Source organism: Lepidochelys olivacea (genome assembly GCF_965140295.1).
Source record: "Lepidochelys olivacea isolate rLepOli2 genome assembly, chromosome: 4".
Lineage (NCBI taxonomy): Eukaryota > Metazoa > Chordata > Testudines > Cheloniidae > Lepidochelys > Lepidochelys olivacea.
The window spans coordinates 17,620,042-17,646,255 of record NC_140414.1 but is presented as its reverse complement, the minus strand read 5'-3'; positions in this window follow the sequence as shown (position 1 = coordinate 17,646,255).

Sequence of the window (26,214 nt, the reverse complement as noted above, 5' to 3'; positions counted from 1 at the left end):
AATTCTCTTTGAAATGTTGGGAAGTGTTAACACCTGCTTGCTTAACCACAGCTGTCATCATTAATGGACCATGTTTTTATGGTTTAAAAGAAATGCTGATGATGCTTCTGTTCAAGAGAACATTGCTAGAGCCAGCTATTTTATGTTTAACATCCAGGCCCAATTTTTCTAAACGGGAATTCTGTTTGTGCACATGATCTGCATGTTGTGTTTTTGGCGCATTGTTACAAAGCACAAGTGATAGAGCTGATTGCTCACACAAACAGAGCAAATGGGTTTTCTGCATGGAAATTCTATCAGCGTGTTGTGTGTGTGATAGAACACGGGAAAACTGCACGTGTAAATGATTGTGTGCACAAAGCTGCTCGTGCATAAATGGAGATCAGGTGGGGGCACTGAAGAAATTGTGACACTTATAGGCCAGTTTTAGCTTGGCTTAATTTGGGCAAGGTCCTAGAAAGAGCAATTGTTATGTGTTTTGTGAACATCTAGACAGTCTGTGATAAAATTTATCTGGATTCAGACATGGTTACTACGCAGAGACAGCGCTACTGTATGTCAGGTATAAATGATCTCCTGCCCTCCTCCACCACCCTGCCCCCGTATTCCTAACCAGGAATTTGAGAATTGCTTCCACTTCAGTTGTCTTAAAGAACACCTTCCAGGGCATGTGTCTAAGTTCAAGGACAAGAACCTCAGGCCATGACGACGCAGGACTATGAGTGCTTTACTTAGATCAGGGCAGTCATGCTTGTAAAAATGACAGATATTTACCCTACTAACAAGTCTTGATGGGTTAATTGCAGGTTCTTGAAATCTGAGACAATTCCACACACAGAATTCCTTTCCAATAACGCCTTTTTCTTAATCCTTTAGAAAATACTAATAGGTTTAAGCGTGTGAACTCCACGGTTACAACAAACATTTGGGCTTGCAAAATCAGTTCACTGACTGCTGGGGCGCACCGTAAACGTTGGGTGCAAATCCACAAGACTGTTATCCTCAGATCCCTTCAGACATCTGCCAAGTGCTCCTTACATTTCCACGTGAAGTCGTGGACTTCGATCAAGATGTTCTGACCCAGGTGTGCATGAGCGGTGGCCCTCAGTGAGAGTGAACAAACCTTAAGTAACTAAAAATGAGAGAAAGTTGCGGCAGGTTGCATTATCATTTACTGATCAATGTATTCTCTTTTTATCATATGACACCCTTTGCCAGGCCATTAGGAACCAGTGAACTGTTTCCCTCCCAGTGTGGATCTGTGGGCAATAGTTTGTTTACAATGTGCAGGAAAGGGGGTTGAATTATGAACAGTTATAAAAGCTGGCAGGGTTAAAGGGTTAGTTCTCAAGAGGTCAGAAGCATGTGAACAGTTCCCGGGGGTTTGAAATCTGCTAGAGCAGCAGAAACGGCCAAGGAATGAAGAAGAGAAAAAGAGAAGACAAGAGTAATGGCAAGAATACATTTCCTCCAAGATGTTTTTGGTGCCTGTCACGGGGTGACTTGCTTGTTTAAGGGAAGTCAGGGCCCCATCTACCCGTGACTGCTTTTTGAAGGCCCACTGTTGTAATGATTGGGCCTACATGTTTAGCCTAAATTGGGAGCTGAGCTGTAGGAAAGCGTAGAAGACATTACAAAATGTTCTAGTCACACAATGATAAATGTTGAGAGGAAAAGGTGCGAAAGGGAGACAGAGAGACTGAATTAGTTCAAAGAGGCCTATAACTCCAGGACTGTATTAAGATAACATCTCAAACAACAGAAGCATGGGTCTGGGACATCAATGGACCAAAATTGGAGTGTCAGAAATTAGGCCTATTTGGTGAACAAAATAATGAGGGGATGGGCTATTCCACCCATTGCCCCTTTTTTGGGGTCCTCAAAGAGAGACAGTGGGTGGGAGGGGCACTGGATGGATGACGCATCGCTGGCTTATTGGGAAAAAGGAGAGGGAGCAAGCTTCACATCATGGTTGCCACCCCCACTGTCTCCTGGGACCATGGGATCCACCATCATATCACTGTGCCTTCATTGTCCTGATCCTGAGAGATGTCCTGATGAGACCGGGCCAGAGAGACTAACCAAGATATCACCGCTCCCGGTTGAATCCCAACCATTGGGGATTGGTCCTGCTTTAAGCAGGGGGTTGGACTGGATGATCTCCTGAGGTCCCTTCCAACCCTGATATTCTATGATCTGGGATATGCGACTGTCTTTGATCTCTATGTTACTGCCCTTTCTCCCCCATTGTGTTCTTTGCCTTCCTTACCTGATTTCTTCTCTTTCCTATCTCTATTCTTTTCCCTTCTATCTCAAGAGAGCCTGGCTTAGCCAGCCAAGACTGCATTGCTTGCAATGCTGCTGTAAGCCTGCAACCAGAAAGGCAGCTAAAAGCAATGCTCTTGACAGCCCAACGCTAGGCTGAGTTTGCCAGTTCCCAGGGGGGCTGATAAGACCATGTGCTGTGCGGATGTTTTTCCCGAAGGAAGGCTGAAAGTGAAAGAGAGTCAGCACCAGAGACAGAAGCTGCATTTTCTATCTTGCTGGTCTTTTCTTTCCCCTGTTGTGTTTGTTTGTTTTGTCTTCTGGGAAACAGGACTGGATTTAAACAACAGCAGCTCCAGCCCACTTCTCTTTTCCCCAAAAGGACAATTATTATTATCATCCTTGACAACCATCCCCAGAAGACTATCAGGCCATGGGGGTGGGAAAATGGATTTTTCTGAAAAACTCCCTCCAGCAAAAGGAATGGGAACGTGGGATGTTGTTAAAAATTAAAGTCTTATTTAGCCCTTTACATTTCAAATGCTCTAACTCTCCACCCCCGCATCTTGAACAAAAAGTGTTTAAAGAATTTTTAATGGTGTGTTTTTCATGGTATGAGCAGGCTGAGGTCTCTGTATCCCACCTCAGACCTTGTTCAAACCTGCTTACCAGGGTGATGTTAACACCAGAATTCCTCCCAGGGCTGCCCCAGATTCCTCAAGTGTCCCTGTTTAAGGATCCCTATGGTAAAACCATGCCCTCAATCGTAACTTCTGATCAGATTAGAAAACTCTGAGTCTAGGACCTTATATGGGGTTTGTGTGGGAAGTGGATGAATATTTAGGCCTGACAGAAGCCTGCTGTGAATTTTAAGAATCTGTTCTGAGAACATTTAACAGCATGTGCATAAGCAGAACTGCATGCGTGTAAGAAACTGCAGAGTAAACATGTTTATTTTCCTCACAAAGGGAAGTAACTAAAAAGCTAGAAAAGACTGGTTTGAACAAACACTAAACTTATATTGAACAGGGAGGAGAGTTAACATGGAAATAAGAGACTAAAACATATGTATAAGAAAAAAGCCAAAAAGTTATAAATAAATCTGTGTGATAAAGGGAGGTGGAAACTGTATTTCTGGAAGCAACTATAATGAAATTGTCCTGATGAGCTTCCCCCTTGTAAGCAATTGATCACTACTTCTGAGTGTTTTGCCTTAATTTGTTAGCCAGGGGTTCTCAAACTCTGAGTCGGGACCCCAAAGTGGGTCACGACCCCATGTTAGTGTGGTCGCCAGGGCTGGTGCTAGACTTGCTGGGGCCTGGGGCCGAAGCCCGAGCCCCACTGCCCAGGGTCAAAGCTGAAGCCTGAGGGCTAAAGCCCTGAGCGGCATTGCTCAGGCTTTGGCTTTAGCCCTTGGTGGTGGGGCTCAGGATACAGGCCACTTGCCTTGGGCTGAAGCCCTTGGGCTTTGGCCCACTGGCTAGAGGAGCAGGGTTTGGGCGGACTCAGGCTTCGCCCCATCCCCTGGGGTCATGTAGTAATTTTAATTGTCAGAAGGGGGTTATGGCATAGGAACCGACTCAGTGGGTGCTCTGGGGCTGGAACACCCACGGGGGAAAATATGGTGGGATCTCAGCACCCACTGGCAACCCCCATCAGCACCTCCCTCCCCAACCTCCAGGACCTCCCGCCCATGGGCCCCACGGATCAGCACCTCACTCTCCCTCCCCGCACCACCAGCCCGCTGCCAACATCTGTTTTGCGGCATGCAGGAGGCCGGGAGGGAGGGAGAGGAGTGAGGATGTGGCATGCTCGGGGTAGGGGGCGGGAATGGGTGGGAAGAGTCGGGGCACGGGTGGAGTGGGGGCAGGGAAGAGCTGGGACGGGGTGGAGCCGGGGTTCGAGCACCCCCCAGCACTTTGAAATGTCGGCACCTGTGGGTCATGGTGCAATGAAGTTTGAGAACCGCTGTGTTTCACTGACTCAGCAGATGAGTCTCTCTCAGTCTAACAGGTTGTACTCTCTGGTTTTGGTAGTTACTCAGAGGTTGGTTAGAACGGGCTAAACACTGCACTCCCATTCCGCATGCACCCAGGTGATGTTTCTTAATCCTCAGCCATTGTGAGCCAAATGGTTTTTTCCCCTACACATTTACAGCAGTGCTCCTGAGCATGAATGCAGTAACTCTGCGACTCCTTCAACTAGATACATTTTGCTACATTCATACTCTACAGAAATATTCATAACTGTGTGGTATTCACTTTTTCCTGTTTTCACAACACTTCTCTTCAACGCATAACTACTTATAGGGTAAAATGCATGAGCAAAATATTTTATATGAACAAACTTCTGGGTCAAGTCAGCCATCTTGATTTACCTGCTTCTTATATACTTTCACCACTAGGTGACAGTAAAACAAGACAGGTTTCAGAGTAATAGCCGTGTTAGACTGTATCCGCAAAAAGAAAAGGAGTTCTTGTGGCACCTTAGAGACTAACCAATTTATTTGAGCATAAGCTTTCGTCAGCTACAGCTCACTTCATCGGATGCATGCAGTGGAAAATTCAGTGGGGAGATTTTATATACACAGAAAACATGAAACAATGGGTGCTACCATAAAGACTGTAACAAGAGTGATCAGGTAAGGTGAGCTATTACCAGCAGGAAAGTGGGGGCGGAGGGAGAAAACTTTTGTAGTGATAATCAAGGTGGGCTATTTCCAGCAATTGACAAAAACGTGTGCGGAACAGTAGTGAGGGGAAATAAACAAGGGGAAATAGTTTTACTTTGTGTAATGACACATCCACAAGACATACGTTTGAAACATTGCCAAATGCAATCCTAGTTGCAGTTAGTCAATTTATACCAGAGCAGAAGTCAGCCCATGAGTCTGGGAGCATGTGTAATTTCATGGGCACATTAATGATAAAAGAGAGGTGTCGTTTGTTTCATAAAAAGCTGCAGAATTGTAACTTCAGTGGTATCAAGCTCTGTGGCACGGCAAGGGGGAGTTGCTGCCCCCTCAGCTCCAGGTCCTCCAGTTTGTAGAAACTTTGATAATACAGTGTCACTGGAAATGGTTCTAGTTGGGTATACAGTAGAAACTCAGAGTTATGAGCTGACCAGTCAACCACACCCCCCATTTGGAACTGGAAGTACACAATCAGGCAGCAGAGACCCAAGAACCCAAATACTGTACAGAACGGTGTAAAAACATAAATGATTACAAAAATAAGTGGAAAGTTTAAAAAAAGTTGACAAGGTAAGGAAATTGTTTCTGTGCTAGTTTCATTTAAATTAAGATGGTTAAAAGCAGCATTTTTCTGCTGCATAGTAAAGTTTCAAAGCTGTATTAAGTCAGTGTTCAGTTGTAAACTTTTGAAAGAACAACCATAACATTTTGTTCAGAGTTACGAACAACCTCCATTCGCATGGTGTTTGTAATTCTGAGATTCTACCGTAATCTGAAAATCGTTTCTTCCACAAACGCAATGGTACCAAAACATGACAAACCTAGAACATATAGGAGAAAATATTTAAAAGTCAGTTTTATAAAATTATCTTTTAACACAGGCATGTCAAACATGCAGCCCTCCAAGTTAAATTGCGTCCCTTGACTGACACTACTGTGTTATCAGTTAATGCTCAGAACATGATACCTGATTAATTTTTTTAATGTTACAGATTACTCTGAATGGAAGAAGTGCTTCAATTTGGCTTCCCATCATCAGCAAAAAAGAAGGGATTTAGTGGTATTAGTTAGCAGCTTTGTTTATTATGCTGAAGGAGTTGTAATGAGGCATTGGTTAAGTTCTCAGCATCCAGCCAGAAATTACTGGAATACAAATGGCACTCACATAGTTACATAACATACATTACACATCGTAATTAATTACGATCCCAAAATAATTTATTGCAAAATCCTTGTCTGTACTTTGGTCTTGATCATTTTTAGGCATCAAAAGGAGGGGATAAAGAGTACTGCCTATTAGCTGAATTTTTGGAGAATACCACCTGGGAAGACCTGGTTAAACACAATGCTTGGTGACACTTTACATATTATAAGAAATGCACCCACAAACTGAATTTGGGAGGTTGGAGGGGGAGTACATTGCGCATCAGGAAGAAGTTTGAAGATGCCGGGACAAGTGCCAGACGGGGATGAGACTCACCCTAGACTAGGTTTCATGGCATGAGTTTCGAAAAGAACACCTGCTTCTTCTGTGGTAAGCCCAAGGGCATCCCTTAAGCACTGTTTTAACACCTAAGTAGGGTTGCTAATTCTGGTTGGACATATTCCTGGAGATTACATCACATGACAATCTTTAATTAAAGATTCATCTTTAATTTCTGGAGATTACAAGACAAGCCTGGAGGGATGGCAACCCTACCCATATGACAAGTGAAAAACTATAGATCAGTCACTCTTAGTGAGAGCCTTGCATGGAATGTAAAGTTAAGTGGGTGCATTGACCCAAAATGTGTCCATGCATATGACATTTTTCAGAGTAGCAGCCGTGTTAGTCTGTATCTGCAAAAAGAAAAGGAGTACTTGTGGCACCTTAGAGACTAACCAATTTATTTGAGCATAAGCTTTTGTGAGCTGCAGCTCACTTCATCGGATGCATGCAGTGGAAAATACAGTGGGGAGATTTTATATACACAGAGAACATGAAACAGTGGGTGTTACCATACACACTGTAACGAGAGTGATCAGGTAAGGTGAGCTATTACCAGCAGGAGAGGAAAAAAACCCTTTTATAGTGATAATCAAGGTGGGCTATTTCCAGCAATTGACAAGAACATGTGAGGAACAGTGGGGGGGGGGGAAGGGATAAACATGGGGAAATAGTTTTACTTTTACTTTGTGTAATGACACATCCACTCCCAGTCTTTATTCAAGCCTAATGTAATGGTGTCCAGTTTGCAAATTAATTCCAATTCAGCAATCTCTTGTTGGAGTCTGTTTTTGAAGTTTTTTTTGTTGAAGAATTGCAACTTTTAGGTCTGTAATTGAGTGACCAGAGAGATTGAAGTGTTCTCTGACTGGTTTTTGAACGTTATAATTCCTGATGTCTGATTTGTGTCCATTTATTCTTTTAAGTAGAGACTGTCCGGTTTGGCCAACGTACATGGCAGAGGGGCATTGCTGGCACATGATGGCATATATCACATTGGTAGATGTGCAGGTGAACGAGCCTCTGATAGTGTGGCTGATGTCATTAGGCCCAAATAATTTCCCCATGTTTATTTTCCCCCCATACATGTTCTTGTCAACTGCTGGAAGTGTCCCACCTTGATTATTACTACAAAAGGGTTTTTTTCCTCTCCTGCTGGTAATAGCTCACCTTACCTGATCACTCTCCTTACAGTGTGTATGGTAACACCCACTGTTTCATGTTGTCTGTGTATATAAAATCTCCCCACTGTATTTTCCACTGCATGCATCCGATGAAGTGAGCTGCAGCTCACAAAAGCTTATGCTCAAATAAATTGGTTAGTCTCTAAGGTGCCACAAGTCCTCCTTTTCTTTTTGCATATGACGTGTATCACACTGAATGTTACACCAAGAATGTATGTAACATGTTGCATCAAAAGCAACAGAAACAAATACTGATTTTACTACTTCAAACTGTGCACCTCTGCTGGAGTTCATAATCTAATGGATGGGAACGTGGAGGTGGTGGCCAATGCAGAGGCTAAGTACAGAGAAGTGCTTTGAATGGGTTGAAGGGGAACAAATGCTGAGCAGAAACGCTCTTACAGCACTTACTGAAGATGAGCTGTGGGATATGGATGTAGTTTTTAGCAGTCCCTTCATGAAATGATTCACAGCCCATACCCTTAAAAACTGCAAAAGACATGGCCCTCTCAAAGGCAGAAGAAAGAGTTGATGTCAACCGTAATATGAAGATTCTGTTTGCAGCTGCTAAATTTATTTAATTATATTCTACAGAAAACCATTTTGTCCTGCAGTATGTGGAAGTTTCAGGGATCCAAACCAGAAAACATAATAATGCGTGACCTGTATTACTTCTTCAAATGGTGCATGGGTGGTCACAATGACTTCAGCACCAGCAAGTTGAGTATAAGGCTCCTGTTTTGATCACAAAGCCTCATGTACAAGTGCTTGAGAGAAAAGGCAGATTTCCAACACATACAGAACTGTGCCACATATGTGTAAATCTTCCACTACATGTGTCTGTTGGCTTAACAATTCATTTAAAAAACAGTAGCAAATTCCTCGTGCAGCTTATACACAGCATTGGCTCCTCCATTGACTACAACCAACTACGTAGCCTAGAGACCACACTTGCAACTGAATGAAGGGTTGTACATTCCCCCAGGCCTCCTCAAGGGTAGGTTTATATTTTGCATAGCAGATGATAGACTCCAGAGGGGGAAAATAATTGATTATGTCTTCAGCTGACAAGATAGAAGATATATCCTGAAATGATCCAGACACACTGTACACTTTAGATAAGCTATTACCAGCAGTACAGTGGGGTGGGAGGAGGTATTGGTTCATATTCTCTGTGTATATATAAAGTCTGCTGCAGTTTCCACGATATGCATCTGATGAAGTGAGCTGTAGCTCACGAAAGCTTATGCTCTAATAAATTGGTTAGTCTCTAAGGTGCCACAAGTACTCCTTTTCTTTGTACCACACCATTTCAGGAGATGGGTACATTCCAAATGGTCAGCCTTTAACTCAGCATTACTGAAGGTGCCAGAGCAAATGATCCATGTATGCATCCTGCTAATCATATCTGCTATCCCCAGGGATCACTCAGTTTGCTCAGAAAAATTACCACCAAACAAGGGCTGCATTGATACCTGCTATCAAGAAGGCAAATTATCAAGCAACGGAATGGCTCTGGGATGATCAAATGCATCCAAAACTGCCCTCCCGTCTCGGACATGGGTGAGTCTCCTGAATCAATCCTTCAGCTAGTCTTATGCTCATGGACAAAGACCAGATGCTCACCATGCTGTTTGGTCAGCAGCCTGCCTTGCATGGAGATGGGTGAGTGGACAATGCTCAGTATCAGATACCGAGCAGCGGTGCCCTAGACGGAGACGACACTGATAAGGACTTCGATAAATAAAGTTTTCAGTCCGACACGTCAAGGCTAACTTTCCTGGGACTGCCAAAGATCAACATCTTTCCATGTAATAAATACATCCCTGTGTTAAAGTAGGATTTTAAACAGTTGTTTTTAAACATTTTCTCCAATATGTATCTTTATAATTGTTCTAGCTTTGTCACATTTGGTACCATTGTATTTGTGGGAGAAAGGGCTTTTGAATGACATCCGACTCAATCCATTTCTGACAACGCTGTATTATCAAAATTTCCAAGTGACGGAGGACCTGGAGCTGAGGGGCAAGTAAGTCCCCCTGACACCACTGAAATTAGGATTCTGTAGATTTTTACGACCCAAATGACACCTCCCTTACCTTTCCATCATTAACTTGCCCACAAATTGCCATTTTGATACATTATATGCCCAGTCCAATATATAATAGGCCTGTGGCATTTCTTCTATATACACCCAGCCTATTCCATTGCAGTGACCTACCCCTACAAGGACAAAGAGTGGGAGCCCCAGTCTTGGCCTGAGCTTGTGATTTCTACTTAGATGAGGAATGTTGCGTCTTCAGTGTCTGAGCCCATTTCAGTGGCAGTGGCAAAAATGTCCTGGCAGTAGCTCTGGGCAGAGCAGGTTACCTTCGACCTATGGCTGTTGGATCATATTAAAGAAGTTCTGTATTAAAATCACAAATGAGTTTGATTCCCCATAGTTTAAATTCCAGGGTATTACTAATTAAGAGGTCTCTTGGTTTTTGGTGCTGTTTCTCTCCCTCTATGTGTGAAACTTGCAAGCTGCTAATTGCGTTAGTACATTCTAAGACAGAGTCTGTTCTCAAAGCAATTCAGAGAGAGAGAGACTCAAAGCAATACTCTGTAACAACAGAAACACCACCCAGAGACTCCCCGCCCTTTTGTTCTATTAACAATTGTGATTAAAATAGAGATAGAGGATGTATGTGGATGGATGCTTGGTGTGGATAATAACTGAATGATCAGGGAGGTGCCAGCCTAAGAATCCAGTGTCCATCGGCTGAAGAAGGCGTCAAGTTAAAATAACCAGAGGACCCCTGGAGGGCAGACCGGAATCCACCCAACAGCCTCAAGAATGGGAGACCCAAAGAACAAGATAACATGTGGCAGCACGGAGCCGTCAGGAATGTGCCATCTGCTGATTGATTCAGCAACAGCATGATGAAGCAATTCCCATAGATTGGCATAGGAAGAAATTCCTATAAAAATGGACTCTAGAAAGTGAGAACTTTGGGGTCTGATTCTGCAAACCAACTTCCAGGAGCATCAGATGAGCATCTGACAAGGCTGGTAACTATGATAACAACCGTGCAGAACCTGTGTGTGTGTGTGTAGGAATGAATGTGTGAATAAATATGAGATTGAATGGAATGTTATAGCTATAACTAACTGCTTACTATGATTCTTTCTGTATTCACAATAAATGTGGTATTTTGCCTTTTCCCTTTAATAAGATCCTGCTGGTTTTTGTTTTATTGGTATAACATGGCATGTGCTACCATTTCATATCAGTCCTCTCTTCCTTCTATCCAGAATTCTGGGAGTGATAGATTAGCATCATATTTCCTAGCATTTTAGGGAGCACCCACATGCAATGGGCGGGCGATAGACGCATGAAGGGGTAGCACATATTTCCATGATGTCACCTCTCACATTAACAATGACCTCATTAAATACAAAATTGTTACCCTTGACCTACATGGATTTGTGCAATATGACTATCAACCTCCTGTGCCAGCATAACTTCCTCTTTTGCAAAGAGACTACGGTGCCGGAAGTCCAGCTACCAACTGATCTGCAGTGAAATCTGCGGAATACATTGGTTGAGCAGTGTTATCACAGAGCTAGAGAGCTGCGGTTGGAAATACCACTTGAAAGGAGGTGGAGATGGGATGGGGAAAGAGTTCTGAAGGGAAGTGAACTTCCAGAGCCTTTGGGGAATTCCACAGTGCCTTATGAACATGCATGAGCCTGCTCAGCAGAAACTCAGTACATACCTGGAAGGGCGAGTAGCATTGGAATTGTCAGAAATTGTGTCACATTATAGGTACTTAGTGCCCTTTTGGACTAGGTTGGGGTGTGAATACAGGAGAAGTTAATAGGAACTTTGGGTTTCACAGCATAAGAGCCACAAGAAAGTAAGGTGAGAAGATCACATATTTAGATGTTTGGCCCATAACAGCACCAAAATAAACTGTTAAAATGAAAAAGGCACAATCTCTCCCATCCAGCCCAAAGGGCAGCAGAGCTCTGTATTGCCCCTTACAGAGGGCTCTGTGAAAATTACACAAACTAGCCTTCAGTTTGTTGGCATCTGAGCAAGCTTGTTAGATTTGTAGATTTTACCAGCTTGGATTTTTGAGAGTAGTTCTGTTCTCAGGGTTAATCTGGGTGTCCTCTCTCTTGTTTGATCATTACCACGGTCATTGATCACTACATAAAGAGTTATCAAAACGTGACCAAATGAGGTACCTGCACGTGAGCAAAAGTTTCTCCCTGCCAAGATGAATTATGTTCCTCAGGGCATTTTAAAATTGATTGGGCCCATTTTGTTACCACACCAGTTGATATCATGGTCCTAAGTGGCACTCTACAAGCTGATAAAAATCTTTAACTGCAGACACATCATGCTCAAAAAGATGTGTCATTCTTTCTGAGCTGGTAAACTCATGCATGCCAAAATTATCTAGCTTTTGGCAGGGCCTGACCTAGACCTGAACACCAAATCCAATGACTCCTCTAAATCTGGGGCAAATTCAGATTTGAATCTGGATCTATGCTCAGTGGTTTGGTTGATCTCTGACCGTAAGAATTGATCCGCTGGGTCACTACCGTCAGTGACATGAAAGGCCCACTGCCTAAACCCAGTTTGCACATAACAGTTCTTACACAAAACAAACACACAATGTATTCTTGTCAAAGACCCCAGTCCATCTCCTACACTGTCACGCAGAGCCAGTCCATCTGCCTCAATCCCATAGAGCATGTTACAAAACACCAGTTCCTTCCAGTGCAAAAGCTTTTTAAATAGAGGAGATGATGGACTGTGTTGTTTACACAAAAAGAGTCCAGAGTCGTAACCATTCCCCCCTGTGGAAGCCCAGTGAAGCCAAAGACAGTTCCTCAAATGAAATAGCTCGCTCATCCCCATGCTACCTCCATTGAGAAGTGGATTACAGACAGGCATTCATTTGAATCGCATGGATTCAAAACGGAGAATTTATTTTAAAATAATTCTTTATTGGAAGATAGTCACAGAAAAGCAGTGAGAGAAGGTACAGTAACTGAGCAGCTGACTTACACACTAATCGCAGCCCTCTGGTCCGGAAAGATCAGCGATTTCTGTGATGTATTGAGAATGTTTTAAATTGTAGGCAGTCACTTTACGTTTCAGGGGGTTTGTTTTTTCCCCCCTGGCTCCTTCTATGGTTATTGCTTATCCTGTTTTCTTTAAACTTGGATAGGTACAGGAAGGAGTGTAAGGGACAGATTTTCCAAAGCAACACAGTGTAGTCCTAATTGTGGTCTTATTAAAGGCAACTGCAGTTTTAACCCTGACTTAATTGGGAACAGGGTAAGACCAATGCGATCAATTCTAAAAGTCCCACACAAATAAATAAAATAAAATAAAAATACAAAAACTTAACTCTTATTGCTCAACAAGTCACTGGCTGACTAAATTTGTATCAGGATTCTCTTATGACTATAAACCTCCGAACATATGCTTCTGTCAGCTACCTTCTGTTTTGCCAAATCCTTCTATTTTTTCTGGATTTTCACTAGGAAAAAATAACTGATATTAGTAAAGTTTGTGGTTAAAATTATGTAATTTGTTTGCAGACAAAATGCTCTTTAAGAGCTGGATTCATTTTTTTCGAATAAAATTGTTAAAGAAATAAAATGGATCTTGTGGCAGTAGTTGATGTAAAAGAACAGAAATGTAAGGTGAGAGGAGATTTTCAAGGGCTCAACATCTACAGCTAGGGTGGGATTTTCCAAAGAGCTCAGTTCCCACGTAGACCCCCTAAGTAAGGGCCTATTTTTTTGAACATGCTCAGCACCCAACAAGCTCCCAATGTGCAGAGCTCTTCTGAAAAATCTGACCCATATGGTACATAAGTTTATTATCCTACAAACAGTCCCCATATTTTGGTGTTACCTTAACCTGGTCCTCTGCACAATTTGACTTTATTTAAAAGTCATTTAGGTAGATAATTTCCCAGATAAATACATTAGAGAGTAGTACTTTTTTAAAAGTAAAAGAGAAAGGCCATGCATTTGAGTCACCTCTCACTTAGACCAGTTTTAACCCTAGTGCAGTGATTCCCACTAGGCAGCTGCCTATTTAATTTTAAAAACATCAAAAACTATCCACCTCCCTTTCTATTTCTTATAAGGAGTCTTGAACTTTAAATCTCCTCAGCGTGCTAGATATACTTGCTTTGATCTGCTTAGTTCTTGGAAGTCCAGGGGCTCCTGGCTGCTGGCCCCACGCTGCCCAGGGTCCCTAGGGACAGCTCTGTCCGCCATTAGGGAATTTTTCCCAAGAACACCCTATAACATTTTGCAAACCCCAGTTTGGGAACCACTGCTCTAAAGTTTTGGGGCTATAGGTGGAAAGGAAGTGCTGTTGGAAACCAGGGGTGTGGAGCCCAGAGTGACTGAGGGAATATCTACACAACAGCAGCATAGCTGCAGGGTAGACATTTGCTACAGAAATGGAAGGAGTTTTTCCATCACTATAGTAAATCCACCTCCTCAAGAGTAGTAACTAGGTTGACAGAAGAATTCTTCCACTTACCTAGTGGTGTATATAGTGAGGCTTAGACTGCTTAACTACATGTCTCAGGGGTGTGAATTTTTCACACCCCTCAATTGCATAGCTAGATCAACTTAAGTTGAAAGTTTTCAGAGTAGCAGCCGTGTTAGTCTGTTTCCACAAAAAGAAAGGGAGGCCTTGTGGCACCTTAGAGACTAACAAATTTATTTGAGCACATGCTTTTGTGAGCTACAGCTGCAGCTCACGAAAGCTTATGCTCAAATAAATTTGTTAGTCTTTAAGGTGCCACAAGACTTCCTGTTCTTTTTAAGTTGAAAGTTAATTATTTGATCATATCATCATTAATCAGTTCGGTTATAGAGCTCTGAGCACTCTGGCAAGCCTGTTCTCTGTTTAATTATTAAAGGTGTATTTAACGTGTACTCTGGTTTGTTGGTTCAAACTAAATTAGAGTAAGAATGACAAAATGACCACTCCCATTTATATATCCCTAAAAATGTTAGGGAATTTTCTTCTCACTTATACTGATGTAAACCCCACTGACATCAACAGATTTGCTTCAGTAAGGATGGCAGGATCTGCCCTCAATACAAATAAAGTTCCTGGCCTGCCTCACCCCAGCATCACTGCAGTTTTATAGTGGTGCAACTCCACTGACTTACATGGCAAACGAGATTCTGTTGGAATACTATTAAAGAAACACGACACCTGCACTATTCTCCTATATGGCTTTTCTTTTGACATCCAAGATTCCCTGACAGGAGTCTCTACTAAAGGAACAATATATGCGCAGGCACCAACTTCCTCTCTACTTGGGGGGGTGCTTGACTCCCCCCTCCGCCCCAGGCCCTGCCCCAACTCCACCCCTTCCTCCAAGCCCCCACCCCTGTTCCGCCTCTTCCTGCCCCTGCCCCCACCCTGAGCATGTCCCGGCCCTGCTCCTCCCCCTCCCCCCTGCACACCCTGGAACAGCTGACCCATGGTGGGCAGGAGGCGCAGGGAGTGGGGCCGGGAGAGGAGAATTGGCTGCCGGTGGGTGCTAAGCGCTCATTATTTTTTCCACGTGGGTGCTCCAGCCCTGGTGTACCCACGACGTCGGCGCTTATGGAGGTGTGCTCCCAGCAGAGTACATCATATCTCCCCTGCCTATGCTCACAGTGTGTACTGATGGCGGGTGGGATTTTCAAAGAGCACCTAGGATTAATAGGATAAGCTATTACCAGCAGGACAGTGGGGTGGGAATAGGTATTGTTTCATATTCTCTGTGTATATATAAAGCCTGCTGCAGTTTCCACGATATGCATCTGAGGAAGTGAGCTGTAGCTCACGAAAGCTTATGCTCTAATAAATCGGTTAGTCTCTAAGGTGCCACAAGTCCTCCTTTTCTTTTTGCGAATACAGACTAACACGGCTGCTACTCTGAAACCTAGGATTCTTAGGAGCACAGATTCCACTGACTGAGGCCCACATTCTCAAAGGCATTTAGGCCTCTCAGACCCATGGATTTCAGTTGTGAGTAAGGGAACTAAATGCCTTTGGGGATTGGGGCCTAAGTATCTTAGGCACTTTTGAAAAATCACCTTGCATGAGCCATCCCAGTATTTAGGTTACAGTTCAGTCACCCAGAAGCTCCGATTGCGGATATTCATTCCCTGAGATTTCTGCACAAGTTGGGTCTCTTCTCAGGTCTCCCATGCTAGTAAATGTCTAAGAGAAAAAGCCAGACAAAGACACATGTAACACAGCATATGGCATCAATGCACCAATGAGTACCAGTATAAAACCCTAAGATAAACAGATAATGACGTAAGTTATTACACTAGTTGGCCTGGAACTCACTTTCACTTCATCTAAATAGACCATCATCATTGCTTTTCCTGCTGTTATAGTCCATATCTCATAGCCACAGGCCACTGCGTTGGGGGAAAAAAGGCTTCCTCCCAGACAAATAAAAGAGGAAATTACAAATGAGGGGGAAAAAGCCATCACACATTTGTACATGAATGCTTCTATTCTTAGCTAATCATTTACAAAAGCCAAGGCTTAGAGAGCTATTGTAACTGCTGCTGCTTTGAACCACTAGAGCATTAGCCAGAAAAAACAACCAGTGAAACAGGGAGCAAAAAGCCAATAGAAAATAATTGCTGATATTCCTGTTAGACAAGGGAGACTATTAATAATGAACTTATGCTCAGTTATTCCTCCTCTGGTAAACCATTATCAGTTTAAGACTTCCATTAGACGCCATATTTTTTAAAGTTACTACTATTATTATTGTATCGCAGTACTGCTGAGAAGCCCTAATCAGGATTGTGTCCCTTTTGTGCCCTTATTATGAATAATTATTTGTATGTCAGTAGTACACAAGAGCCCCAATCCTAGACCTGGGCCACACAGGGCTAGGTGCTGTACAAACACAGAACAAAAAGATGGTCCCTTCCCCAAAAAGTTTAACAATGAATTTTTGAAAACTTTACAATAAGACACTTTGCTCATGTGTTTATCGTGATCATGTCAAAGAAGCCTGTATCATACTGTCTGGAGTGGTTCATGATCGGGAATGCCAACCTCAGGCAGACTGCGAAAAAGCAGGGCAGACACCTCAAACGGGTGGAATGTTCTATAATTAGATTTCACCAGCCCAGTAGCAAATGTGAACTCCTGGATCACTTTGACAGTTTTACCATGGAGTCACAGACAGCCCCCTTGGGGTCTCCCATCTATCTTGCCACCCAGACAAGCTGGATATTGTCATCTTTGATGTATAGCAACCAACTATCACAAAAGATTCACATTGCTTCCAGGTCCAAGAGACCAGCCACTTACCCAAGTCAATTTGTACCTCAGCTCTCACACCAGAGACAATGCTTGCAGCCAATCTACAGTAAAACTAAATAAGAAATTATTTACTCTCATTTCTTTTTCCTAGTTATTTACAGGTTAAAGCAGACAAACATATACACAAATGAGTTACAGTGTATGGTTCCAAAAAGTGACAGAGTTGTAGCAATCTGTCAGCACTGAATGTCTTTCAGGGCTAACCCTGGGGAATCTCTGCTTGTGTTTTATAGCTCTGTGAGAGTCTAAACAGCGAGGAGAGAGAAATTTTCTTGTCCACTACCTTTATTTCCTTCTTCCAGAATTCAAGATGATGGGGCGAGTCCTTTTGCATGTAGCCTCTTTATGGATCTGCAGGGGCAATTAGCAAAGTTTTTGTATAGTGATGTCCTACAATGGCCCATTCAGTTTAATAGTCCTTCCTGATGAGTAAGAGGTAATACTGCTTATAGGGATTTAGCATTTTGTACTAGGTACAGTTTTTCCTTGTTTGGTGAACTACATAGTACAGAACAAACATTTTACAGCTACTTAGCAAACACTTAGGTTTTACTTTATAGCACGGGATACAGACAGAAGTAGGATTAATACATGTAGCAACTTGCAAGCATTTCATAAAGCCTAAACACATTGTTATAAGTCCTATAGCCATCTTACCCACAGGTGACGTGGACTGGTTTCCAGCAAGGAATTGGCCAGTGTTTGACAGAGGCCTAAAGCCTTAGCAAGAGCAGTCACCTGGTTTGCCGGTATCCCGGCCCCTACTGTTGATATGGGTTTGGATACTGCAGTATGTGTACAGGAAGAGTGAGACTTCAATTACTGTTTCTGCAACATTTTTATTTCCAGGATTATGGCTCATCAAGCAGATATGGGATTTTGCTATGAAATCAATATTCAGGCATCCAGAGAAAAGTAGGGATGTAGCCCCCTTGAAATCATTTGCCATGTTTAGTCTACAGGAAGCCAGGCATGTGCTGGGGAAATTTCTATGCGAAAGTACTACAATGAAGCAAAGCTCCAGCTGACTTCAGTTGGGCTGGGATGTCTGAGGATTTCTAATATTCTTTTCCTTATTCTAATAAAGTTCCATCTTCAGAATTCTGTCTTCCTGACATCATCCTCTCACTGTCCTTGTATTGAACCACTCTGCCTCAGAGCTAAGTTCTGTTAGTGCGGTCAACAAGTGACCATTCCACATTAGTGCAGACACCTGCAGCAACATTTGGCTCATCTCACTAAGGGCTTGTCTATGCAGTGGGGTAAGGCGTTCAATGGGGCTGTGATTTCTCAAGTGCAGTAATGTGTTGAGTATTACTAACTCTGTGTAGACCCTCCTGATGTGCTTTAATAAAGTGCTGTTGAAACAATACTATGTTAAAGCACACTAGGGAGCCTTTAGTGTGCACCAGCATGGTCTACAAGGATCAAGTTATGTACGTTAGTGTGTTTTAGAAATCACACCTCCATAGAGCACATTACTCCACCATGTAGACAAGCCATACCTCCCTATTGAGAAGTCAATCTAATCATGTGTCCTTTATGGTTCCCCTGCCCGTACCTCTTTCCCTTCACCATCTCACCATTCTAAAAAAAAAAAAAAAAAAAAAAAAAAAAAAAAAGGAAGGACTGAGAGCAGCAGAATAAGGATAATGGACTTAAAAAAAAAGCAGTCTTTAAGAAACTCAGAGAACTGGTAGGTAAGGTCCCATGGGAAGAAAATCTAAGGGGAAAAGGAGTTCAGGAGAGCTGGCATCTTCTCACAGTCAGTATTAAAGGCACAACTGCAAACTATCCCAATGAGAAGGAAAGCTAGGAAGAAGAGTAGTAAGAGGCCAGTATGACTCCATCAGGACCTCTTTAATGACCTGAAAAGAAAAAAGGAATCCTTTACAAAAAGTGGAAACATTTCCCAAGGAAGAGTACAAAAGAATAGCACAAGCATGTAGGAAGAAAATCAGAAAGGTTAAGGCACAATATAAGTTATACCTAGCAAGGGACATAAAAGGCAACAAGAAGAGGTTAAATATATTAGAAGCAAGAGAAAGATAAGGAAAATGTAGGTCCCATACTTAATGGGGAAGGCGAGCCAATAACTGAGGACATCAAGAAAACACAGATGTTTAATGCCTATTTTGCCAGTCTTCATTAAAAGGCTAATGATGACCAGATACTCAACACAATAATATAAACAACAAGGGGGAAGGAATGCGAGCCAATATAGTGGAAGAACAGGTTAAAGCATATTTAGATAAGGTAGGTATATTCAAGTCTGCAGGGTCTGAGGAAATTCATCCGAGCGTACTTCAGGAACTAGCGGAAACGATCTTAGAACTGTTAAATTATCTTTGAGAATTCCTGGAGGACAAGTGAAGTCCCAGAAGACTGGAGAAGAGCAAACATAGTACCCATCTTTAAAAAGGGGAACAAAGAGGACCCAAGAGTGGAAAGTCTGCTTATAAAATTTGCAGAGGACACCAAGTTGGGATGGCTTGCTTGCACTCTGGAGAACAGGATTCAAATTCAAAATGACTTTGGCAAACTGGAGAATTGGCCAGAATTAAACAGGATGAAACTCAGTATTGACAAGGGCAGAATACTTTGCTAAGGAAAGAAAAAAAAATCAAGTGCACTACGAAATGGGGAATAATTGGCTAGTACTGCTGAAAAGGATCTGGGGGTTACAGTGGATCACAAATTGAACAGGAACCAACAATGTGATGCAGCTGCTAAAAAGGCTATTATTGTGAGGTGCATTAACAGGAGTCATATGTAAGACATGGGACGGAGTTTTGTCCCACTCCACTCAGCAACGGAGTAGTGTGTTCAGTTCTGGGTCACACGCTTTAGGAAAGATGTGGACAAACTGGACAGAGTCCAGGAGAGAGTAACAAAAATGATAAAAAGTTTAGAAAACTTAAGCGATGAGAAAAGGTTAAAAATCCTGCACTTTATTAGTCTGAAGAAAAGAAGGCTGAGGGGGAACCTCGTAATAGTCTTCAAATATGTTAGGGGCTGTTATAAAGAGGATTGTTATCAATTATTCTCCATGTCCACTGAAGGTAGGACAAAAAGTAATGGACTTAATCTGAAGCAAGGAAGATGTAGGTTAGATATTAGGAAAAACTTTCTGACTTTAAGGGTTGTTATATGGCTTCCAATGGAAGTTGTGGAATCCCTACCACTAAAGGTTTTTAAGACTAGGTTGGACAGACACCCATCAGGGATGGTCTAGTTTTACTCAGTCTTGCCGCTGTGCAGGGCCCTGGCCTTGATGACTTCTCAAGGTCCCTTCCAGCCCTGCATTTCTCGGATTGTACCTTCCTTCTGCACTTTCACATACCCTTCCACCTCCTTTATTCCCTTCAACTCAGTTGAAGGGGAAATATGACCAAAACAAACCTAAGCAACCACCTCGTTTTATTTAGGTTCCCTTCTCCTTAACCCCCACTGTACTGTTTGTTGTTATCCTTTGTTATGCTAGGTTTATACGGATATTGTAAGCTCTTTGGGGGCAGGGACTATGGTATTTGTTCTATCAAGTACCTAAATACCTAGGATGGTCAATAAATAAAATAATAAAAACATACCTATATGTATTGCAAGAGTCATGGGGGCTGGGGGAGGGAAAGTCACTGAAAAAGAACTACTGGAAAGACCAGGAAAAATTCAGTGATAAACTTTTTTCTTAAAAATAATGCAAAACACCCCATGTAATCAGGTCAAAGAACTATCTGCTCAGTTCCCTTTTTTCTTGTTGCAGACGTGGTTGCATGCCAACCAACACATGCATCCTAGTCATGTATCAAGCAAGCCCAGCATTTTGCATAGTTTTTTTGTATGTGCTGCTTCCTCTTTTTGAGGTGACTTCATTGCCTACGGTGCGATCACACAACATAGGGAAAAGCCCAGGAATACACTGACAGATATGACACATCCTGCAATATCTTAGTTAAATCTCATTGTAGTTTAAGTTTAAGTGTTTTAGGAGTTCATTGTACCAAAAATGCCAATGTTTACCCATCGTGATGGGAGTTGATGTAATTTCTTTAAGGAGAAGCTTTGGCTAATGTCAATTCTAGGACGTGTTATGCATTTCAAAGGACTCCGAAACCATATACTAGACAAACCAAGAAGAGTGATTCCCGGGAAATACTTGCTCTGAATTGAGACATAAACCAAGTTGGATATTGCTCTGTTTTCACCTTTTTCTGTCAGAAGTGATCCGGAAACTAAGTCTAACTGTGTCTCTAACAGGACATTTGTCCTCAATGTGAGGACTGACTCACCAGGAAGTGGGCACTGTGTTTTTGAATACATCTGGAAAATTCCCAACAAACTTCTTAGTCAGCAAATAAATGTTTTGACTCAGTCTCCACTTTTGGCAATCGGCTAAAATGTAAAGACTTTGTTCATAGTCAAGATAAGTTTGATGTTGTGGCTATTATTGAAAATTACTTTGAATATTAGCAAATTTAGTAGCACCTTAGTGTACAAATGGCCCCATGGATTGCAATAGGACCTTCTTGGGGAGTAAGGCACTACTCAAAGTGAGTAATCAGCCTATGTAAATAAAAGTAAACAAGCATTGTAGAGGGGGTAGGCAGATATGTATGGGGCCAGATTCAAAGACTATTGAAGACCAATGGATAGCCAAGTTATATATCTTCTATAGCTGAATCTCTAGTTTCAGCAGCATACACTGTAACTTTGGCACCAAAATTTTTCAACCTGAAACTTGGTACACGTCCTCAGTCTGGAATTTTTCTGTTGTCAATTTGGGGGGGGGGGAGGTTAAAGGCTTAGCAATTAAAACACCTAGACCCTTGCACTGAATTCTTCATTTAGTTACATCTGTGCAAATCCCACTCAAATTACCTTGGGGTGGCTAAGGGCAGAAACTGCTTTACTGCCGCAAGAAAATATGGACTTTGGTAGAGGCAGAATGACAGGCTCAGCAGCAAAAACAGACACAAATCCAGTATTTTTCTCCTTGTCATGTTATTATTATGCATAGGTTTCTGCATTAAAAATTCCTGGAAGTACCAGAGAGAGAAATAATTTGCTTGAAATAAACCTGTTGATTAAGTGAGATTATCCTTTGTTTATGGACTCTGCTGCTATTTTTGAAGATTAAAAAAAAAGGAATTAATCTCATTCACTGACTCAACTACTGTAACATTCCAGAATTTCCAAACCAAATGAGTCAGATCTGAAAACTCAGAAAGGAGGAGCTTAGATCAGTGGCATTCTACAGTTTTATTGGAGCAACCGTCCCCACAGATGAATGCATGCTGACCTGTCATATGACTGAGATAGTAATAGAAGCAGCCCCAGCCATTTTGCCAGCCAGGGTGGAAAGTGTATTTTTTGGGGGGGAGGGGAAGGAAACCCCCCTAGAAGGTGGCACGGAGAGCAACTATCCTGCTTGCCCATCCCTAGAACCAGCCTACAGTAGAAATTTTGTAACATTGAGCCAAGTCACTTGACTATGGCCGGGAAATAAAGTTCACTCTCTCTTTCTAAAATCCCTGTGTCTCACACAATTATAATTCCACTGTTGCTTAATTGCTCCTGTTGTTCCTAATGAGCAATCGGATTTGATAAGTATCAAGGTGCTATTGTTGCAGCTCTGATGAAAGTGTGAAGTATTTTGGCATGGAGACTTATTTTTCATCAAGGAGTGGCAGTCACTTGACAAAAAAAAAATATTATGGAGCTGGAAAGGAATTTTCTCTGACTCTGGATTGCACATGACAAATTTTAAAGAGACAGCATCACTGCATACTACAGCTGAAACAAATCGTCATCTTTGAAAGTTGTACCAAAAGGCATTTGATTCAGACACCATATGCATTAAAATGTTCAGGAGCTTCTGGTCCATGGTATTACCAGTCTCAAGCATTCAAAAATCATGAGTCAAGCCCCCCAAATCATGAGATTTAAAAAATAATAATTTTGGGACTCTTTATTTACCTTCTGGCTCTTGAGCCTTTGGGGGGTCACGTTCACAAGCTTTTCTCTGCAACCATGAGTGCTAGAAACTTACTTCATTTTTAAATGAAAGCTACATAACTCCAGGAGATGGTTTCTTTCTTAAAGAACAAAGATTGCAAAAGTATGCAACACCAGTCCCAACAAAACAATACTGTCTGTACACTAATTACAGTGCTCAAATCAATCTCTACACTTATAGTTGTGACTGGACTTGTTACTTTCAGTTGTCTTGCCTTCTTTCTACTCACCTTGTGGTCACAGGAGATCCTGCAGTCACAGTCTCTCAGCCCATGAGCCACAACAAGATAGTATAAAGAAAAGGAGGACTTGTGGCACCTTAGAGACTAACCAATTTATTTGAGCATGAGCTTTTGTGAGTTGCAGCTCACTTCATCGGATGCATACTGTGGAAACTGCAGAAGACATTATATACACAGAGACCATGAAACAATACCTCCTCCCACCCCACTCTCCTGCTGGTAATAGCTTATCTAAAGTGATCATCAAGTTGGGCCATTTCCAGCACAAATCCAGGTTTTCTCACCCTCCGCCCCCTCACACACAAACTCACTCTCCTGCTGGTAACAGCCCATCCAAAGTGACCACTCTCTTCACAATGTGTATGATAATCAAGGTGGGCTATTTCCAGCACAAATCCAGGTTCTCTCACCCCCCTCCAAAAACCACACACACACACTCACTCTTCTGCTGGTAACACTTCAATCTCTCTGGTCACGCAATCACAGACATGAAGGTCGCTATCTTACAACAAAAAAAACTTCAAATTCAGACTCCAGCGAGAAACTGCTGAATTGGAATTCATTTGCAAATTGGATACTATTAATTTAGGCTTAAATAGAGACTGGGAGTGGCTAAGTCATTATGCAAGGTAGCCTATTTCCCCTTGTTTTTTTCTGCCTCCCCCCCGACATTCTGGTTAAACTTGGATTTATGCTGGAAATGGCCCACCTTGATTATCATGCACATTGTAAGGAGAGTGGTCAGTTTGGATGAGCTATTGCCAGCAGGAGAGAGAGTTTGTGTGTGTGTGTGGGGGGGGGGGGGGATGAGAAAACCTGAATTTGTGCTGGAAATGGCCCACCTTGATTATCATACACATTTTAAAGAGAGTGGTCACTTTGGATGGGCTATTACCAGCAGGAGAGTGAGTTTGTGTGTGTGTGTGTGGGGGGGGGGGCGGAGGGTGAGAAAACCTGGATTTGTGCTGGAAATGGCCCAACTTGATGATCACTTTATTTTTTTTTAAAAACAGGAATGAAAAGGTTATTTCTTAGAGCTGGTTGGAAAATAGGGGTTTTGCTGCCTGGAGGAAAATCTCAAGTTTTTGGTTAAATAAAATCAAAAGCCAAAATATTGTATCTGAAAACAAAAATACTTTGATTAAGAAATGTCTGTGCAGGCACTAGCTATTGGGAGTTGTGGTTTGGGTGCCTCAAGCTGCCGTTTTCCTCAGTAGGGACCTGGCCAGACTACATCCCCAACGATGTACCATGGTCTCCGCTTTTGGCAAGCTGGATGGTGCATCTGCGGGAATCGCCTGGACTTGGTGCATCATGAGAGGGAAAATCCAGCTGGTGGGGAGAGGGGGGCGCTCTGCCCATAGAGGGGCATGAGTAGGGTGACCAGACAGCAAATGTGAAAAATTGGGACAAGGGGTGGGGGGAAAATAGGAGCCTATATAAGAAAAAGACCCAAAAATCTTGACTGTCCCTATAAAATATTGGGACATCTGGTCACCCTAGGCACAAGGCACCTAAAACTACAGCTCCCATGAGGCACTGCAGTGGCATTTTCTAATCAAAACATTTTGGTTTTTAGCCCAAAACCGTTTTTTCCCACAAAAAGCTGAAAATTTTCACATAAGCCAGGCACTTTTCATGATTTTTTAAAAAATACCTAATTTTCCATTGAAAAATAGTTTCTGGGGAACCTTCTTGCCCATTCCACTATTTCTGCACCTTTTAATGGAAACATCTTTGCTTCTCTCTCTCTCTTTATCATCATAGCTGTCCCTCTCCTTAGAGGATGCTTGTTTGCCCAGATAACAGCTACATTGCTCCAAAGTTGACAATTTACGAGTGACAGTTGCTTAGTGCTGTATCTAGAGACCATATTGGCTGATCATTAAAAATACAGCCTTCATGTTTATTTCCTGAGCTGTATGTGATATCTTTGTTTACGCAAATACTGTGTTATATAATTATGACAATTTCAAATGAACTTTTATCCAGGGTTAGATAATTCCAGCACTGTCAGAAAGATATTGAGTTCTATAACAGACTGGGCTTTCCAAGGTTAGAGTAACTCCCCTTGACCTTCCAGCCTTTAAATAAATGTAAAGAATGGTTAGGTAACTGGCAGCGGTTCATTGAAATTACTGCACGTTGATCTCACTTACAGTGTTCATGTGCCCCAGCACAGGAGTTTGGAACATTTTCACTAGCAGTGGCCAGCGGTGATCACACATGCACTCTGCATGCCCTCACCCCCACCCCCAGCATGAAGGCACAGCGACCCCAATCACTAGTCAGTTCCTTCACTACCCAGAATCCTCACGGATAAGACTCTGAGCTGCCTGGATGGAGGGTGGGTTGTGACAGCCACATGTGCAGAGCATCTCCAAGAGCCAGTTCTTTCTTTTTCTAGTTACACCACATGTGGAACCCATGCAGCATGATTAGTCAGGAGTCATCTTTAAGTTCCTGGGAGCTAGGAGTTATCTGAGAAGATACTGCAAAACAGCTCTTCTGAACAAAGGGTCAGATCATAACTGTAGGACTGGAAGGGACCTCCAGAGGTCATCTAGTTCAGTCCCCTGCACTCATGGCAGGACTGAATATTATCTAGATCTCCAAGAGGTGACCAATAATGTTTGGAAACCTTCGAGCTGAAGACCTGGCAGCTGCTCCACATACTTCCAGCACTGGAAGGCCAATGTAAGCATGCTATCCACACAGCTTGATTTCTGGTGGAGTGAGTTCAGATGTTTGACAGAGGATTATTCTTATTAATATCATAAGCAGTTCCAATCCAATCCCCCTACCCATTTTGAAAGTCTTAGTGATGAAAAAAACATTACCATGAACAATGAAAAGTCTGGATGTTTTAGGAAAAGATTAGTTCTACCTAATAAAAACAATGACCTCACTTTGAAAGTATGTAATTTAGAGTCAGAAGGTGAAGAATG